Raw genomic sequence first — 21298 nt, forward strand, 5'->3', positions numbered from 1 at the left:
TAGGGGAGAAAAAAACTTTTGTCATGTGACAAAAGTTGTTACAGGAAGATATATGCTACCAAAAGAAGAAAGGCTGAAATTTCCCCAGGATTATTCAGTTTGGATGGAACCTCACCAAACTGAGGACTCTAATGGGCAGAACAGAAAAGGAAAGCAAAGAGGATAACCAAAGCAGTTGAAAAAAAATTAAAAATGCACAGATATATATGTATATATCCATAAATAGTATTTAATGGTAAAATTAAATGCCATTTTGATTTTTATGAATTGATGCATCCCTACACCCTGCAACGTGTCCACGTGGCAGGATTTGCCTTCTGTGCCTGCTGAAGCCATGGCAGGGCTTTCCTGGGGCTGAGTCCCACTCAGGGTCTGTGCAGGGCTGGAGCTCCCTCACCCTGCTGGGTGGCTGGGGAGGGGATGGGCAGGGGGGTGGGGCAGAGCCCAGCACCCTCTACCAAGGGCAAAACTCAAGGCTTTAAAGGCCTGAAGTCTTGACAGAGTCATGAAGTTTCATCAGACAGAGATCTGGAGAGTAGGTGGGAAAAGCTAGTGGATCACAAAGATTTGTATTCCCTGAGCTGGGCTGTAAACAAGTGCTGTCAGCACAGGCAAAATTGCAGGTGTGGGGAGTGTCCTCCCCCTCACAGCTTCTCTGCACGGTATGAAAATACCCGTGGGTGCATTGATAATGATTAATTTCTGGTCTTGTGTTTGTTGCACAGGTCTGACAAGTGAAACTGAATGGATTCCAATGAGTGGAGAAAATTTAAAATATTTTATATATTTGTATGAAGACTATGAGCTTCCCAACTCTTCAATACCCCAAAGGAAGTATCTTCTTTGTACATTTATATCAATGCTTTCTTGTTGTCCATTTTGTTTAACATAGGAAAGTAGTGCTGAAATAAAACAAAACAACCAGCAATGAATATTTGTATGTGCAGGAATGATTTTGACCTGAGAATGGGAGTAGTGTAATTTGAAGTTTGAGCAAAAATAGAAAAAACTTTTAAAAATTACATCATTATTTTCAATTAATTTGGTTTCTTTATTTTTGAAAAATGTCAATGTGTACAAAAGAGTTTTTAAATGACTTCTCAACATGCAGAATAAATGAGAAATATAACATCATTTGTCCTGTTGTGAGTTCCTAGTTATAGAGGAGGAATCATGTAATAAAGAAAATGAAAATATTAAAAGCAATGGTCTTTCTGGTGAGCTGAGCTAAATTCTTCTTTTGTTGTAGAGACAAAGTGTTTCTTTTCCTCCAGAATCTAAAATGCACTACTGTTCTGATACTTATGCATCATCTTTATACAATGAATGTACAAGATGGGAGGTAGCTGACAGAAAACTTGCAACCTTTATTCAAATAAACAGTCATCCAGCCTTGATGGAACATGTTCATGAATAGAGCTTGAAGGATCATTATCTTCAAAAGCTCAAATCAAAAGGGGACACTGGAATATGGATGATGGGCAAAAGTAGTGTCTGATCACAGCACCTCTTACACAGAGTGATTAATCCTTGATGCTTGCATTATGTGGACTGTACATAAAATAAGACTGTTTGATGCATATTCTATTTTTGGAAATGAGATCTTACTGTTAGAGACATTTAATACACTGTGTCTCCTTGGTCTCTTTTATGTTACTTACTGTAAAGGGATATGAGGAGCTGTTTTTAATAATATTCTTCTAAAGTTGATTTAAATTATTCTATATACTCTGAAACTCTCTGCCTGGCTCTTGTTTATTCAAATAAAATAAAGATAATTATTCTGGTTAGAAAACAGATTTCAAGTTGAATATTACTCACAATGACATCAATTTAATTCTTATTTGCTCTAACAGATAATACAAGAGCTAACTGAAATTATTTTTGGATTTTAAGTTTCCATATATTTGCATTATTTTGTACAGGAAATTAGAAAGGATCTGTACTCTCTGCAGCTCAATTAAAATTACATTCTTGTATTTTTTATTTTGAATATGTAATATCAACATTGCTTCCTATCCTGCTTCATACTTATATGCTCTGATTTCCCTTAATGCATTTCCTAGAGGTGACCCTCCCAGAAGGACAGGTTGAAATGGAAATGTCAAGAGATGGAATGCATCAGGAGCCCCTTCCATTTACATCCCAATGAGATTAACGTGTCTCTTCAATCAAAAATGAGCAATTTTTCTCAACACTTCATTATCAGTCACTGATATTGGACTGCATTGTTCCTACCAGTATGGAAATGATAAAAAGGAGAAAACACATAATCCCTTGATCCAAAACCACAGCAAAGATGAGATGAGTCAAGGCCTTGGCTTTTGTTTTCTTTACTCACTGTAAAAATATTTATTTCAGAGAACTGGGGAAAGGTAAAGCCTCATTTCCTCCCTCCTTTTGTAGTTAGGACACTTCATAGTGGAAATTCCAGGGATTGGAGACAGTTGTGGCCACATCCCAGTCTTCATACCTGAAAGAAAAAACCCATCCCTGACAGAGAAGTGTGGTTCTTTTGCCAGATTTCAAATCCTTGCTTCTAAATGGAGGGGTACCAGAAGGGGCCACTGAAACATCTTCAGAGTGGGGAGGGACCAATCAGAGGCAAAGAATATTTTTTCTGAGCTTTGTTTTTCTTTTAAATGAAAATTTTTACACTCCCTTGAGACCTAATAGGGAGTGGGGATCAGTGAGAACCCTGAGCTAAGTCTTAAAACTACAAGAAATCCTTAATAAAATATGAAATTAGCAGCCAAGTAATAGGAAAAAAAGGATGATGTGAGGACTCCCTGTGTCTCAGCTAGAAAAGGGTTTACAACTGTGTGAACCATCTTGTGCTAGTGAGGTTATTTTTCATCTAAGCTGTACAGAAGGTGATGGGAAGGCTGACCTGGAACAGAGACTAGACAGTGCTAAGAGAATAAAGTAGGTAGTTATTAAAAGGCCTTAAATGATACACCCTGGGCAGCACAAGAGCCTGGCCAGGGCTACACCCAAGATGGACCCAAAATGGATGACCAGTCACAAAGTCTCACATTTTTATAAGTTTTAGTCCGTTTGCATATTGGGGTAAATTGTCCAATTACAGCTTCAGATTAGGAAGTCCCATCCTTCTTGTTTTCTCTCTTCAATCTGCTGTTGTTTATGACTTTGGGCCTGAAAACTTGTAACCATTGTCCTTTGTCTCAAACTGGAAAAGGATTTGTTTTGTCTACCTACTCTGTGAAGAGAGCTGACTAACACTTAATATGAGGCTCAGAGGTACACCCCTAGCCAGCACAGAATCTGAAAAACATGAAAGCTAAAATTTAAGGTGTCAAAGGTTCTGCCTGCAGAGCACAGACAGACCAGTGAAAGATGCCCCAAGCAACTCTGCAGTCTAGTACTTCCAGCGTGGGAAATTCTATCCCCCAGATGTTAGATTCTGGCACAAATTTAGGGAAGGATTGAGGTCTTACAATTAAGAACAAGCATAGAAATACATAATAACAGATCATACTGAAATCATGCCCATTTCCTGTGGTCACATGGGAATCTTTGTGGGCATGACCCAAACTCATTGGCAGGTGTGCATTAACACCTCCCTAATGACCACCCCTGGAGAGTGGAGCCAGAGGAATTGCTGCAAGCAAACACTTCCAGCTGAACCAGAGAGACAAGGTCTCCTCCACCCCTATCCCTAACCTGTTCAGGGTGGGACTCATGATATAAAGCAAAATACCTGGATTTCAGTGTCACCTCTATGCCCTGGTCTCTGTATGGTGCTGGTGTGAGAGTAAATCAAAGGGACAGGATTGTCCCTGTGTCACCAAGCACTGGGCATGAAAGGTGGGGAGAGTTTCCTTTGTTAACTCCCTACCCTGGGAGTCTGGATTTTTTTTTTTTTTTTTTTTTTTTTTTTTTTTTTTTTTTTTTTTTTTTTTTTTTTGTCCTAAGGCAAAAAAAGAGATATTGGTAATCTAAGAGAAATTGCTCAACAATGTTGTATTTTAATCACTGGCCAGTGAACAAAATCACACTCTAAGGGTTTTTCTGATTATCAGCACAGAAAAATCCAAACGTGTTTAGCTTAGAAGTAAAGATAAAGATAGAGGTAAAATAATAATAATTATTACTGTAAAATAATAATAAGTATTACTGTTACCTGAAAATGTTGGGGAGTTTGAATGTATCCCCATTGGTTACTCTGGTTTAATCACTTTCAGTTAAAAGATTATATGGCTTCTGCATTTCTGAGGTGAATAGTGTAAACTGGCAGTTTTGTATTTTCTATGATGGTGTAAGCTAGTAGTTAAAAAAAAAAAAAAAAAGCAGTAAAAGCAAGGCCTCCCTGTACTGCTTTACCTACTGTATCAGTAAAACATCTGTAGTTACATGCAATTGTGTTTCTGGATGTGAGTTCCCCAAATCAAAGCCTTGAGACACAGTTCACTGAGTTCAATGGCATCTCACCAGGACCAGGCTCAGTGTACTCACAAGGGTGATAGAGAAGGTCCTTTTATTTATTTCTTGTTTTATGCAGTCTGTAAATTATTTATGAGAATACATTAAAAATTCTGGCACTTTGGCCACTTTTTTATTATAAAAAATTGATGGTGAGAGAAGAGAATCACAGAAGATGGTCCAAGGAAAATAATTCTATCTTTTCTTTTGCTTTAGGGGCAAAATATTGAAACAATTTTCTTTTGCCCTTGTGACTAAGTCCCAGTTTCTCTAATGTGTGCATATTTAATTTGAATGAGTTTTTGCAGATTAAATAATGCATTTGGAAGAAAGATCCTAATTTTGGTATATAGGCTGCCTAGTACTATTGGTGCATAAATAAATACAAAGAAAACTTCCCTAAAGCCAGTTTTCAATCCTCAAAAGATACTGCAGCCCCAAGATAAAATATTCTGTAGAGACAAAAAAACTGAGGACTGACTATAAGATCAGTCAAATCTGCTAAAATACAGTTTTCCTGTGTCTTTGGAAGAAGTTTAAAACCATTTCTAAAATAAGCACACCTATCAATATGTTATATTTACTTCCCACTACATTACTTTGCAGTAATCTATGAGGTGGATGCTTTCAAAGGCATCCTGCAGAAGGCTGGTGGCTGACTGCAAATGAAGTGAGAGCTCTCTGGTCCTGATATCAACTGTGGGTTTCTTAAGCACTGGTGGATGCTAAATCTTGTCTGGTAACTAATTAAATTTGATTCTGTCTGGATGTCATACTGCAATAAGCAATTTAATCCTTTGCTGTATCTTTAGTGAAACTGGAATTAAATTTGTCTTTCTTACAGATGCTGCATGCATAGTAAATGTTTTTTACAGGTACTGCAATAGTTTCTGTTGAGAGTAATCTTCATCTGATACAGTAGTTCTTCATTTCCATCTAATACTTTCCTAGCTAAGCAATTGCAGAGTTTTAGTGGTCCATAACACATCTCCCAACAGGAGACTGACAATCCAAGCCCTGGCATGAGCAGAAATGCAGAAGTCAGCATGCAGCAGAACTGAACACTCTAATGATGCAGTACATTATCTTCTATCCTTAACACATTAGCTGTTGACCGTGTGAGGCAAGTTTGGGCACAAAGGTCAGGATTCACACATTTTTTTGGGCATGAGGAGGATCCATATGAGTAGATGTCATGGAGTGACACTGGCCAGCTGCCAGGCACCCACCAAAGCCACTCACTCACTCTCCTCTGCAGCTGGACAGAGGAGAGAAAACATAATGAAGGGTTCATGAGCTGAGGTAAGGACTGGGAGAGATCACTCACCAAATATATCAAGAGCAAAACAGTCTCAACTTAGGGATATAAAGAGGCTTTATTGCTAACAAAACCAGAACAGGATAATGAGAAGTGAGGTAAATCCTTAAAAAACCTTCCCCTCACCCCTCCCTCTTTTCAGCTCCACCTCCTACTCCAGCATTGCAAAGAGACAAGGAATGGGGGTTATGATCAGTTTATCTCCTGTGGCTTCTCCCTCTGCTCAGGGAGGGACTCATTCCCCCACTGCACCCTGGGGTCCCCCCCATGGCAGACAGTTCTCCATGAACCTCTCCAATGTGGATCCATCTTTTGGACAACAGTCCCCCTCAAACTGCTGCAGCGTGGGTCACTCTACCACGGGGTGCAGTGCTCCAAGGACAGGCTTCTCCAGCGTGGGAACAGGCCCCCTCTCTCCACAGGATCCCACAGGATCACAGCCTCCTCCAGGCATCCACCTGCTCTGGCATGGGCTCCTCCATGGGCTCCAGGTGGATCTCTGCATCCCCATGGATGCCCATGGGCTGTGGGTGGATCTCTGCATCCCTGTGACTCCATGGGCTGCAGGGGCACAGCTGCTTCACCATGGGCTGCACCAGGGGCTGCAGGGGAATCTCTGCTCCAGCATCTGGGCACTTCCTGCCCCTCCTTCTTCACTGACCTTGGTATCTGCAGAGTTGTTCCCCTCACATGTTCTCACTCCACTCTTCTCTGGCTGAAAATTACAACTGTACCACAACTTTTGTTTTGATTTCTTCTTAAATATGTTATCACAGAGGTGTCACCACCATCTCTAATTGGCCCAGCCTCGGCCAGTGGCCCATCCATCTTTGGAGCCACCATGGACTGGCTCTGCCAGACATAGTGGAAGCTTCCAGCAGGTTCTGACAGGAGCCATCTCTGTGTCCCCCCCCCCGCTACCAAAAGCCAGACCATGCAAATCCAATACAGTAAATCAACTAATCAAGTGCAGGAGAATAGTGCAAGTAGGATGAACTCATAGAAAATGAGATGTGGAAGGTGGGGCTGAGAGGCAGAAGACAGCCTAGGTGTAGGTTTCTGCTTTAAAAAACAGGTTAGGGAGCAGAGTGATTTCAGATCTCCCATAAAGGCAGATGAAATATTCTTATAAGCAGCTGGGAGAAATCTCACAATCACTGGCCCTTTTTCTCATGGGGGCTGTCAATTTTCCAGTTGTCTGCTGGAAATACACCAAAGCAGAGTGAAAAGAGTCCTGGAGGTTCCTGGAGCATGTGGAAGATGACCTGACACAGCTGGTGAGAGGGTTAACCACGGGAGGTGCCCTGCTGGACCTGTTGCTTGTGGACAGAGAACTCGTGGGTAATGTGATGGTTGGACAGTGTCTGGGCAAAGTCATCATGAAATAAGAAAAGTTTTTGATTCTTGGAGAAGGAAGAGGACCCTAACTGCCACCTTAAACTTTCAGAGGACAACTGGTCACAAGTGGTAACCAAGGGCTGCGTTTTAGAGCCAGTCCTGTTTAATATCTTTATCAACTCAGTCAGTTTGCAGATGACATCAAGCTGGCTGGAAGTGTTGATCTCCTGGAGGGCAGAAAGGCTCTACAGAAGGATGTGGACAGGTTGGATTGATGAGCTGAGGCCAGTTGTAAGAGCTTCAGTAAGAGGAATTGCCAGTTCTTTCACCTGGGTCACAACAACCCAAGGCAACACTCCATATTTGGAGAAAAGTGGATGGAATGCTGTGTAGTGTAAAAGGGTCAGCCTGGAGGTGTTGGTCAACAGCAGCTGAAAATGAACCAGCATGCACCCAGGTGGCCAAGAAGGCCAATGGCATCCTGGCCTGTGTCAGCAATAGAGTGGCCAGCAGGACCAGGGCAGTGACTGTCCTCTGTACTCAGCACTGGTGAGGCCACATCTTAAATCCTGTGTCCAGTTTGGGGTATCCCCTCACTACAAGATGGACACTGGGAGCTGGAGTGAGTCCAGAGAAAGGCAACAAACAGTGTTTTGTGGTGGACTTAGCAGTGCTGGGTTAAAGGTTGGACTGTCTGGTCCTCTCTTTTCCAAATTAAACAGTTGTGTGATTCTAAAATCCCTGTTGCCATGGCACTTCTTTCTTCCCAAATTTTCAGATACCTGACCAGGTTCACCTGAGCAGGTGCAGCAGTTTGGTGAAAAGTATGTGCTGGACTGAACCATGAGAGATAAGTGCTTAGAGGAGGCCAAAGACTTGAGGACAAATCTTAAGGCCCTTTGGATTGATATTATTACTGAACTTAGAAAAACCATCTTTCTTCTTGGTTCCCCCCAACAGTTCTTGTGTGTGCTGAGGTGCTGATTTGGAGACGTTGGTGAGCAATGGAAGGAACTGCAGGGTTTGAATAAATAGGGCTCTACTTCTCAGTGTTGCTGTCTCCCTTGCCAACAAGTCTGGCCCTGGCCTGGTGATCTAGAATTATAAGGGTCAGGAGAATATCCAAATTTGTGCTTTCCTACAGAAACGAGGTTAAAAGCACAAATTCTTAAATGTCTTATTGCACAGACAGGTAGCAAACGCACACAGACACAAAATCAAATAAAACAAATAAAGTCCTTTGCCCTGTGAAGCACACAGTGTCCTCCTCCCTCTTTCCATGACAGACAGGTGTCACTGGAGCTGGGGTATGGTGTACCAGCCCTCTGGCCTTCACAATGTTCTCGGCACTTCCCCACATGCACATCCATATGCTCATCCTCTGTTTTTATTTCTGAAGGTTATCGAGGGTAAATGAAGGCCTCCAATGCCACTTTCTATGGCCAATTTAGATCTCTCAGATAATCTCCTGTGAGGTCACCCACCTCTTCTAAATGTCATGCACGCATGTGATCTGAAGGCCTTCACAGTCTGTCCTCATGCCTGAATGACATCCCAGTGACTCAGCCACTAACACCTCTGAATGAGGCCATCCCTTAATTCCCTGCTATGGCAGTTTCTCCAATAAAATGTTGCCGTGCATCCTCACTCTAAGAGCCATCAACTGGGGCAGTGCAAGGGGTAAGAGCTCTGCTGAGATTTGGAGAATGACACTGGACGGCACCACATAGTTGAGAAAATTAATTTGACATCAAATCTATATAGTCATGACCCAAATGGGACATGTGGGCTCTTCCCTAGCACTTGAGAGGAGAGGAACGTGCTCTGCCTATGCAACACATTCAGCAAGGCAGCTGAGATCAGCTGTGTTCTGACCTAAACCAAAGGCCAGGCCACCTGCAGGTGAAGCTCTGCTGGTTTGCACCATGGATTTATCACCAGCCTCCACCTGGAAAAGAGCCCCAGCAGACCATGAGCTCTGGAGGAGCCTCATTCAGAAAGACATGAGGTGGGTCTCAGCCTCCAAAACCCCTTCCTGCTGGGGTGGAGACAAGCCAGGGAGGCTCCTCTCCTTCCCTCCTCTTCCCTCCAGCAAGACCTGGGCTCTGCTAGCCTGGTCTCTGATGGGATTGCACCCATCCAGCCTGCTTGGTTGAGGCTTCCTGCCCTGCTGTCCTTCAGGGAGCTCCTCACATCTGTGGGGGAAAAGCCCAGTGCCCAGGATTTCTAGTCTTTCCCCACAAAGCTGGGACTATCTCATTGCTCTGTGAGCTTCCTTAATGTGACTGTGTTTTCCTCTCTGAAGTCATTCTGTCCTGCTGGAGCAGCAAGTGAACCAGCACATTGAGGAAGTGAATCTGCATTGCAGGATTTCGGGAAACACAGTGTATGTCAATGTGGAGGCATAATTCCTCCAGAATTTGTCTCATTGTATCCCAGCAGTCTCACTGGTGTTGCATTGTCTGGCAAATTTTTACCAAGACCACTTCCAGTTCTTCAAGGGGGTCTTTCTTCTGCACCTCTTTCAACTTGGTGTGGTACAGCATGAATCAGATAGAAGAATATGGCTGTTGTTAGTCTTCCTTATTGGGTTTTTTTTTTTTCACTTAGTGATATTTTGCAAACCTTGCTCCTTTTCTTCAAGAAAAGAGAGAAGAAAGTGACATCCAGAAATGCAAATTACTAATATCCAGAACAAAAAAATATTTCTCTTCTAGCAATCTAAAAAAGAAAACTACCTGTTTTATTTCTCTTTATGCCATGTAGGAGGAAAAAACCAGAGAAACCAGGCGTGACATCAATAGTGGTGGAGTTCATTTCCACACTACTGCATTCAGATGTAAAAAATGCACTTTTTATGGATCTATCTCAGTAGAAGTTCTTGTGTCATGACAACCCTGGAAAGCAGCTTTATAAAGAGCAGTGATGTTGGGCACTGACCTTCCAATGGTTCTTCCTGTGAAGAGAGGCAGTGCTTTCAGGCAGACACTTTGCATGCCCTTTGTCCTGTGCATTTTCAGCTTACTGACATGCTTAGTAAATTTTGCAAACAGCAGTTATGATGTCTCCAAAGCATCACACACCAGCATACATCCCAGGCTTCCTCCTATTCAAAGCTTTTGTTTTTCAGTAAAACAAATCTATTTAGAAAATCACTTGTGTGAATCACCAAGGCCTGAGGACTTTGTGACTGAACACTTATTAGGAGCAGAAGATCCTTAAGTACAGCCCTCAGAGGGATTTAAAATGCCATCTAATCCATCTCCTTGCCTCTAGGCAGATTTGTAAGAAATATATTCTCTACAGCACACTTTAAAGATGATGCCATGCTGATGGCAACCTCAGAACCTCCCAAGGCGACTTGTCCTAGCCTTTTGTTATCTTTACTGTTAGAAACTTTTTCCTAATTTAAAGCTGTTATTATTGGTCTGCATATATATAACATGTATCTGTGTTTCCTCTGCAGGAAACATACAACACTCAGTAGAGCAATCAAATTGGAAAATTATGACAACCATATCAATTTCCATCCCAGAGATGAGAAAGCAAACCCTGTATTTCCTAAGACATGATTGACCTACATGCAAGGGGGGACCTTGGTCTCTTGTGATTTTTCTAGGTCAGATGACAAAAATAATGAGTCTTAAGGAAAGTGAGCTGGTTCTTGCTGAACCAAGGCAAGAAGGATTGCACTCAGAAGAACTAGTGGTTCCCAGTCTTAGGAGGCTCCACCTTCTCTAATCCCATTAGAGAACAGACCAAAACCAAAACAAGGAAAAAAGAGGAAGAGGTCAGATGACTAAAAGTTTAAAAGTCAGACCCCAAACCACTTCACCATGCAAAAGGTGTAGCTCAGAACACATTTTATCATCTTCACAAGTGAGGAGCCTAAATGAGTATGCAGTGATTAAAAATCATGCCATTCAAATGTAAAGAGTCAGCATGAAAAGAGTCAAGGGCCAAAGCTGGATTACAGTTTACCCAGCAGTTCTCCTGGTTGGAATTTTTGGTCATGATGAGATGAAAAGTAGGTATAAGAAATATCGATAGAGATCATTTCATGTCTGAATAGTCTTAGGAAGTAGCTGAGTTGAAGCATTTCTGGAGCTACACGTTACCACATATAGTTGTGTGGGGGATGTAGAAGGACTAAAGTTGTTTTGGAAAACTTGAACCTGTTTTTTTTCTTAATACAAACTTTCACCACTAATAACAATCACAAGAAAACCCTTTTCTCTTCCTTCTATCCACATTTTTTAAATGAAAACATAATTCTAATTTCCCAGCATATCATTAGCATCCAACACATCAAAAGGATAAGCAGAATGAAAATGTCTATTTTCATCACCGAACACATAAGCTTTTAAAAATAACATGCTGAAATGGGCCAAGGGGAGAAGACCTTTTACCCCTCCATCCTTGCACATACGTGCCATAGTGATGCCTGCTTTTATGTCAGTGCAGGCTGCCACAGGAAGCCAAGGTTAAATAGTTTAAGGTTGAATAGCCTGGCTCCCCTTGGAGCTAGCATTTGTGACCTTTAGAGGAGTGTGCAAACCAGAAGCTGGTAAATATTTGTTTCTAAGAGAAACCCAAACAATTAAGAGCAAAAAGATTTATTGACTGCAGTGACTCACAGTAGTGGTCTCATGGGAAAGCAGTTTCCAGCACTTTCTGAGTGTTTCAGAGGTGCCCATTGTACACAGCACTGTCCTGAACAAATTGGACAGTTTGGTGTCACCTTGATAACAGAATCACTGCATTCTAGAAAGCAGGAAGGACACTGTCATGACGAGCAATGGCCAGTAGGATTGTTTAGCTTCCTGATAGGATCTTGGCCTCTAACTGCTCTTTCTGCCTCTGAAAGTGACCTGAATACTTTTGTTTCTGATGTCTTAGCTATGCCTGTTTATCCTCTTGTTTGTCTTTTTAGTTGAGAATTTCAGTACGTGGGAAACCACAAATGGCCTATAGGAACTGAAGTTCTCTGCTGTACTTTTTTTTTTCTGGACTTATGGCAATGTGTTGGAATTACAGGAGCTGCAGAAATGAAATATTTTATGCAGTAACTTTTTTCTGAAAATATGAGGAAGATCAGGAGAATGCTTGATCTGACTAGCAGAGAAAAAAAAAATCAACCTTTTAATCATTTAGTTAAACATTTCCAGAAGTTGAAGCAGTAGGAAATAATATTGCTTCTGAAGTAACCCAGGTGAGATCAGCAGGGGCACCCACATAACACTGGTGTCAGAGGACTCTGCTCCCTAAAGCATCATTGAAGGCTGCAGAATGGGAACATCCTAGCACAGATTATATGCAAGAATGCCTTTCCTCATTCTTGCTCACCAGGGACTGCTCATTCCATACAAGACACTGATAATCTCTACACAGAAAGAGTTAACCTGTCACTTTGATCTTTTTCAGCCTTCTGATGTTCGTATTTTTGTAGTGGAGATTTTTATGGATTGTAACATAAACAAAGTGATTGTTTATCATTCTTCTTTTAATGGACTTCTAGTTTGACCAGTGTGGTTGGAGAGGTGTCAACCTTGTTTGTCCAATCCCTGGTCATTGTCCACAATCTATATAAATTGAAGTAAAAAATAAACTACCTCTTTTTTTCCCTAACAACTGACTGTGTGTGTGTCCTTTATTTCATGTCCTCTAGCAACATTAACCCATTAAAAATAAAGTGCTGTAGGGAGAAACTCACCAGGCGCTCTTCTACAGTAGATAAGGGCTCAGTTGTAAAGGGTCTGATCTTTAAAATGACCTTTATTCTAACAGGACCATTGGGAGTTGATTATATCCTGCATATCAAGTGAGAAAGTTGACATATAAGGTTGAAAAATTAAGCTAAGACAGCCTCCCAAGCTTCTCTGTGTTAAATTGTGTTTCTGCTTGTTCCAGAGTCGATGACAAAAATTCTACTGGCTTTGAAGGAACCAAAACCAGTCTCTATTTCCATATAACTGTAAACTTTGGACTGAAAAATACTTATTCACCACCAAGTTCATTTGAAGAAAATTGCAAAATATAGCTCCCTGCAGAAAATCTGTTAGACTTCTAACAGCAATTTTATATCATCAAAGGCAGATAAACCTGCTTGGGGAAAAACAGAGGGGTAATTTGTATGGTGACTGCTTTCAGATTCTGTTCATAATTTCAACTTACAGCCTCTAAACCACAGTCATGAGTAGTAGAAATATCAGGATGTGTGGTTTGTTTGCACAGACTGTTTATTTTCCATGTGCAGCTGGTGTGTGTCAAAAGTGAGTGGATATGGCTGTTTCAAGGTATGTCCTGAACCTGAGTGTTTTCTTTCCAGACAGTGTAATCTTCAAACCCTGGAAATTATGTTAGGATGCTGATGTCAGGAAGTATGGGGGAATTTACTTAATACAATCCATTTTTTTAAGAAGTTTTGACTTAGCTGGTGTAATGAAGTGTGATACCAGCAGTGCACAGTATCAGCCTGCATAATGATAGACTGAAAGTATGCCTCCAGTCTAGTTTGTAAAGTTAATATTTTGGCTTTTCTTTTGGTGTTTTTTGTTTTGGTTTGGTGTTTTTTCCAGGACTGTAGGCATATTCATATGTTACTGTGAGCTAAATGAAGGTGCAGGCAGAGATATTATCTACTGTTCTACATACATAAACCTAATTACCTTTTGAAATCAGGTTTCTTCTGACCACATTTGTCATTTTCACAGTGCAAATTTTGGAAATTTTCTTTGTGTTACTTGCTTGTTGGACCATACAAAGGTCCAACAAGCAAAGAGGAAGACTAGAAGAGGGTAAAACGTAGGGAAGCCATAGTTGCACCCTTTCAAGATGGTCAAGTTGGCCTAAACTACTGTATTGCTGTCCTTGAATGACCTCCAGAAAATATTAATTATGTCATTACTTGTAATTTTAAAAAATTGAGGCATATACATTTATTTTTATTATCTTTCTCCTTTCAATGCTAGGATATTGAATTGACACAATTGTGTGGTAGCTCCATTTAACCACATTTTTCACTGAACTTCAGCTCTCATTAGCATCCTCCCCCTGGATGTGACTCTGTTGGGATCAGAGGAGGTTCCTTGACACCAGTGGTGCTTTCTTAAATGGAGGAGGAAGGTGCAACTGGTACTTTTTGTGTGTGTGAGGACTAAGAATTTTCTGGCAGAACATGGCATCCTGCTGAACTGTACTCCTCACCCTCAGCCCCACTGTCTCTTTACTGCAGGATGAGTTTTGCCAGTCCAGCCCAGGCCACAGCTCTGTCTGACCTGCATTCCTGAGGGGTGTGTGTCCTTGCCCCAGGTGCACTGGGTGCCTCAGCAAGGCTGGAGTGGTGCATCCAAGGGCTGAGGATTTATGATGTCAGACAAGTCTCATGGTTCTGCTGAGAGATACCACCTGCCCTGCAGAGATGGGCCACCTGCAAGACCAATGGACAGGTGAGTCTTTGCAGTATTGGGAAGGTGTTTTGCTCTTAGACATTTCAAAGTTTGTTTCCCCCCAAAGAGTTTCAGGTCCATCTGTCCTCTTCACCTGCTTTTTCTTCACTTGTCTGCAGTTTCCTTTCTTGCATGTGACAGAAGAACTAACACAGAGCAATGATTTTCCCACTTCAGGCAAAATGCAAAGGTCCTCTGCAGACTCTGCTGTTGCACCAGGAAGATGCTGCTGCAGTCTCATGCCAGGTGCACACTGCTGGGGCTCAGGGCATGAGTGGTCACTCCCTTCTAGAGTCACTTATGTCAATCCTTATCCCAGACAGATGAGACCAAAATAGACTTGCTGAATATAGAACAGCCTTCCAAGCTGTTTTGGGCACACTGTGTGTTTCTTTCTGTGCAGGCAAATCTTTGCACTTCCATGACGGAGTCAATATTTGCATTGTTCCTGTCATAAGAACTCTAAATTAATAGAAGTGAGCTCATAGTACATTAGTTCTTGGAGAGTCTTGGAGAAGAGGGACTTGGCTCAGGGCTATCCACAATTTATGTGCATGCCCAGTTGGCATCCAGGTCTCACTAGGGAAAGAGGGGAGACAACTGAAATCTTGCATGGTCTGCTAGGACTCTGGCCCGAGGAAGAAAATTTGGCATACACAATTTCTGTAACTACCCTAGGAATTTCCTTCAAGAGTGGAATTTACAGACTATCTCTGGTGTGGAGGGAATTGTCTCTCTCCCTGTTCAGTGGGCAGGGCCACCAGTACCTTATGCCACTATGAACTGGCTCTGAGATCAGCCTGGCAAGTGATCAGAGAGGCTTGCTTGTCACATATCAGTCAGGAACTGATGAAGGTTAGGGGAGTAAATGACACACATTCCATCAATGCCTTTGTCACACTCCAGTATGGCTTTATTCAGTCAGGAGTCACTGAGGAAAAAAAGCCCTTAGACACTTGGTGGTTTGTCATCCATCCTTCATCCTTTGGCATGTGCAATTAATTCCAGCTGCACTTCACCCATGGGTGCTCTCCCACTCTTAAAGCTGAGAGCTTGTAAGTGAAAAAGGATCAGCCTGTTCAGGTGCAATCCTGTCAGTCCCAAGGAAAAGCCTAAGACTTACATGACATGGAGGGACAAGTCCAAGTCACTAGGTAATGTGGTAGTGCTGCTTTACATTGTTCTCAACAATGATGACAAGAGTGTGCAGACTCTAGGAACACTTTCAGTGATCAGCTGAGTTTAGACATCAAGATCTCATTATCCCACGCAGTAACAGCAGCTGATTACAGTGTAACCTTTAGTTTGCTCACCAACAGTCCATGTCCTGGAGAGCATTTGCTTGAATGTGAATTAGGAAATCAAAGAGCATGGTAGAGCTGAATCCTAACAGCTTATGTGAAAAGCACCTTAGTTGCAGAGACGTGCAGCTTTACTTCAACACTGCAGTTTACTTCATCTCCATGGTGTCCCAATACAGGAAAATGTGTTTTCTCCTCTGTGGTCTCAGAGCGCTGGTTGTTCCATACATCTCTATCCCTATAAAAACTCATCTTCATTCTAATTACAACTAAATGCATTCAAAGATCATTGAACCATGGGAGGATAGACCCATTTCCTTATCCTTTTCTTAGCCCTGAGGCGTGTATGGCAGTGATACAGGTTTGTGCTGGATACATGTATCACCTCGGAGATCAGGTCCCACCGGACTGGGCTGTGTGCGGAGGGGCTGCACTGGGAGCTCTGGGTGTGTGTGCAGGCAGGGCAGAAGGGAAAGCCCAGCTCTCCTGCAGCGCTGGGAGCTCTGGGTGTGTGTCTGTCCAGGGCAGAAAGGAAAGCTCAGCTCTCCTGCCATGAGTGCTCACAGCCCAAAGCTGCAGCTCTTGCCACTACATATACCCAAGCAAATAAAGGCTGGGAACCCAGTTCAACCAGCCCCAAGGTCTTTGGTAGGCAGGAATGCCACATGGGGGTCAGAAAGGTCCCTTTTATACCATGAAAGGCCTTTCATACTTGCAGAAGCGACCCATGAGCAGAGCAGCTTCAGCTGTACATACCCATGCTGTGCAAAGTCGGCAGCCAGAGGTATCTGTGAGCATCCCTGAGCTGGATGCAGAGGGAAGATGCCCCTGGGCAGGGTCACAGGTCCCTCTCTGCCCCAACAACAGCACAGGCAGCACGGCTTGCCCAGGGGTGAAAGCCAGGGCTCAGTGCAGAGCATCTCTGGTGCCACCTGGCCATCACAGGAAAACTGCTGTGAGATGCTGTGAAAGCTATTAGTGCATCTGCTCTGAAATGGGCTCATTAAAATACACATTCTCCATCATTATCCTGTGGCTGCAGTGCCTGACTCATCCCACTGCAGTTGCTCTGGTATGGGAACCCAAGTTAAAAATTCCCTAACTTGTTTTTTTATTCACCAGGGAAGCTCATGTCTAACCCACTGAGATGGCAGTGGAAGCTGGAACATCTGTCTTCATGGGAGCCAAACAAAACCTGAAAAAGAAAAAGGAGAGGAAATAAATGAGGCACTGTCTGATTGAAAGTCTGTTATTTTATGTTGCCTTTCACAATTTGACACAGAATACTTTCTTGCACAGGTGTAGTTAGTGCTGGAGTAACCCAACTGGGACATGGCCACTTCCAGCCCAGGTGTTCCAGTGGCATTTCCTCCTGTCCCCCTCTTTTTCCACAGAACCACAGAAAAGTGCCACACAGCCATGGCTTGGCAGCCATGGTCCTGCAGCAAGCTTTGGCTGGGATCCCTGCTCTGACTCTGACCATACCAAACCTCTCTGCTCCCCAGAGGCAGACAGAGCCTTGCAGTCAAAGGTTTTGCTGCCAGCACTGTCCCCAGACACAGACCTCTCCGAAGGCATGTGGATGGGTACAGGGTGCTGAGGGTTTGCAGAACTTCTCTGACAGGCTGGGGGAGGCACTGCCTTGTGCTGCTTTCCTGCTCCCCCAGCTCACAGGGACAGTGTCCTGTGGGCACCACTCAGACAGTGCTTAAAGCCACAAGCAACCCCAGCCTCCCCTGCCAAAATGGAAACCTCAGCCTAGGCTCACTTCATGTAAGCTGGGAACCTTCTCTTTTGCTTTTATACACAGACATGGTCTCACCAGATATTGCTTTTAGCTGCAAGAAAATTCCTCCATCTTACTGTTTTGCTCTAAAAGACTGCTTTCCTGGGCTAAACATGCTTTGCTTTAAATAGATGTGCTGACCCAAATACTACCGTGAATGATTATTCAAGGATGAAGAACAGACTGTAGTCCAAAGATTTTTGCAAGACAAATCAATATGATCTTTCTGATTAAGACTTCGAGGAAGCCTGTATGGCTATACTTATCACTTGGCTCATTTTGCTGTTATTTTTTCATGTGGTACATTATCAAACACCTGAAATACTTACTCTGTTGTCCTCTGGACTGCACGGATTTCTTTTGGAACAAAATCTAGCCTGGTAATCTTCTGCTGTGGATTTTTGTAATGAATATTTCACAGTAAGCCACTCGTTAGTAATGAGCCTAATATCACTTGTACAACTCTTTTTATAATCTTTACTCTTAACAAATAATTGGCAAAATTTAAATTAGTAATTCAATTGTTTATTAACCAGTGGCCTACTTGCAATATTAAACTGAGCATGTCATTGCAACTTCGGCCATTTTTCAATTTTGTGTAGGAAAAATGTCTCTGCATGTGTGGAAGCCAACATTTTTCACAGCACACATCTGAATGTGTGTGGGTTTTTTATTTTTTTATTTTTTTTTTTTATTTTTTTTTTATTTTTTTTTTTTTATTTCAGACTGCCTACTGTAGTAGAGCAATCACTTCAACAGAAAATATACTGAAAGCTTGAAATTGAAATCTAATTTAAAGTCTAAATGATGCACATGATTAAAAATGTATTATCTACTCCCAACAAATCAGCATCATTGAAACACTAATATTTCTCTAATTTTAAGCACCATCTAGTGAGTCAAACATTAGATCTGATCTTCCAAATTATGGCTGAGGAAAATAAGATCCTGGTTTGACTGCATCCCACTTAGTGCTAGGTCTCGTGCTGAGATTTGTAAGTTAGCTGTTTAGTCACAGTCTGTTCTCTTACTAATGGACATTAAATATTCTTCCAAAGGTGCTGGACACCTGAGCTGCTGCATGAAGATAATTTGTTTGTTGACAAAGGAGGGTCTTGGCTGAGCAGGCTCCCTACTTAGGCAAGGCTACTGCCTGGAAGTGAAGCAGGGAAAAACCTCATTTTGATAATGATAATTTTGTGGTTTTTTATCACTCCAGAGCAAGAGACTGGAAAGGATGTGGTTTTATTTCAATTATAAGCCAAAGAAAAAAAATCGCCAGGCAAATAAACAGCTTTATAAGCATCATGATTCTTACTACCTCTATTAGCTGGCTTGCCATGAAGATGAAGTAGGTCTGAGAGGGAATAGCACAGCAAATCTGCATACAATTATAGGACCTGCATCCCTGGCACTGGTGTTAAATCAGTTCAGTTAAATCAGGGCCAGCAACTGACCTGTATAAACAGCCACCCTTGGATGGAATTAATTTGGAAAGCAAATGATGCACAACCAGTTGGGTTAACATGGAGTCACTCTAGGCAGAAGCAGGATGTTCAGACTGAACCTTGTTTGGCCTCTCTCAATTACAGAGCTTGTGAGTGAAATTACACAGCTCCAGAGTGGCTGGAGCTGTGCTGGTACTTTACATGTGCCAGCCAAACTGGTGCAGGACCAGGCAGTGCCTGGCCTGGCCTTGCTGGGGTGAGGAAAAGGCACCTTGGCTTTTGCCTGGCAGTGCAAAAGTGTCTCCTGGGAGGCAGGAGTGCCATATGGGGGTCAGAAATATTTCTGCTGCTGGCAATACCCTCAGTCGGCCAAGCCACACATTTAATCTCTTTCTGGTACACCTGGATCCAAGGGAAGTAGGATTTATTTCTGTGTCCTCAGTCCCAGCTGATCTGTGGTACCAGCACACACTTCAGCAGTGCCCTGGGGCTGGAGGCCCTGGCTCCACAGCAGAGCAGCCCAGTTCTGTGCTGGGGTCTCTCCTGGTGCTGCATCCCCAGCCACCTGCCCAGCCAGTGGCTCAGCTCTGCTGTGCCATGTCTGCTTGAGAGGTCACACGATGAGGGGAGCTGACAACTGCCCTGGGACACAGAGACCTCTCTGCTGTTCTGGTTTGGGGTTTTCCCCATTTCTCCCTGTGCAGCGCTTCCTGGCTGTGTAAGAGCAGTTGTGGCAGCACAGGCTCAGGGCTGGTGGAGGACAGGGACTGTTGGTGAGGAGGAGGTGATGCCAGGAAGTTCATATGCCAGAACTGCTGCAGGAACTCTCCTCAAACTCAGCCCTGGGCTGCAGGCACAGTTCCTGTGCTCACCTGCCTCACACCTCAGGCTCCCAGGGAAATTGTGATGGACAGTGTCCATCTGCTATTTCAAAACAGTGGAGGTTTTTCTGCACTTCATCTTATAGAAATATGGTACCTGATGGGGTTAAACTGGGGAAAGCAGTGTCTCTGGGAGTGGGAGCATTTAAGGCCTGGATTCATGACTGCAAAGGGGGGACAGAAGCATCTGGCCTTTGGTCTCTACTTCCAAAACAGGAGTAGTATCAAAACTGAAGCTTGGAATCAACTGCACAGCTTCATTAACACCTGAAATACCTTACAGTTGTCCCAACTTGGACATAGGCAAAACCACTGGGAAAAAGAAACAAGCATTCCTTTTCTCCTTCATCCCTACTGCCCATACATGTCGTGTTGCTAGCAAAGGGTGAGATCTTTAAGCGAGATCCTGATTTCTGGTCTATAGTGTCATGACAGAAGGTGGATTCAAGCAATTTTCAGAGCTATACAGCAATTAAAAAAATGATGTTTTGGGAGTCCTTCCCCACAAACAGAACGGAGCATGTGCAGGTATCAGTCTGTTTAGCAAGACAGTTTGAGCTCACTAGAACAGTCACACAGCATGCACAGTCCATATTAGGATCCAGTCAGCTCCAAACACTGCTCAGCTACAGGGGTAAGCCAGAATTTCATGACATCAAATAAATAAATATTAACAAATATAGTAAAAAGGCTTTACCTTGGGCTTAAGCAAAAAGAGAAATTTTCCAGTCCTGTGGGATCCTTCTCTGTTCCCAAGTCTGCTGGCTCAAAATGCAGCAAAATGATCAGACAGTTATCAACCCTGGCAAGGTCTGCAAGTCCTGAGGGTGTTTGATTTGGAAAGAAAGGTGTCGGGAGGAGATTCCTGAACACCTCCACCCAGAGTTATGCAGGGAAAAAAAGAAGAAATAAAAGCAAGCTTTAAGACGTCAGAATGTGTAGCTGCCCAGAGCTGTTATTCCTGGTAGAAATTAGACCCTGAAGTGCCCAGGTGAAAATCAGGGATAATCCCTGTATAAGTGCTTCTAATTGGGACAAACTGAAAGTGAGAAAGTTGAGCAAGACAGCTCTGGCCCATCCCTGGGGGCTCCGGGTTTGTTCCCAGCTGGTAACTGAGAGCACAATTATGCAAAGCCTCCTCTATAAACAGGATTTGGTTTATTAGGGCCGACCTGGGGGAATCTATTTTTGTCACCACTCTGCGCGAACATGTTACCCTTGTGATTTCCAGCCAGGTCACTCCAAGTCAGCTGCTTTGGCTGTGGCTGTCACTGGAAGCTCCTCCAACTGCCCAGTCCCTGGCCCCATTTCTCACTTGCCTGGGGTTGGCTCCCA

At 43.0% G+C, this 21298-nt stretch overlaps 1 protein-coding gene across 4 annotated transcripts in view; it reads left to right on the top strand.

Annotated features, from left to right (window-relative positions):
- The window catches only part of SMPX (small muscle protein X-linked), a 45059-nt gene extending 43313 nt beyond the window's left edge, over nucleotides 1-1746 (top strand). For 3 of the 4 annotated variants that reach the window (XM_083854836.1, XM_083854835.1, XM_083854834.1), the window contains one exon: nucleotides 726-1746. The gene's annotated coding sequence lies outside the window, so the exon portion shown is untranslated. The remainder of the gene's footprint in view (nucleotides 1-725) is intronic. The other variant, XM_083854832.1, reaches the window with a different exon arrangement.
- The last annotated feature ends 19552 nt before the right edge of the window (nucleotides 1747-21298 follow it).

The sequence above is a fragment of the Zosterops lateralis genome, assembly GCF_965231275.1.
Source record: "Zosterops lateralis genome assembly, chromosome: 2".
Lineage (NCBI taxonomy): Eukaryota > Metazoa > Chordata > Aves > Passeriformes > Zosteropidae > Zosterops > Zosterops lateralis.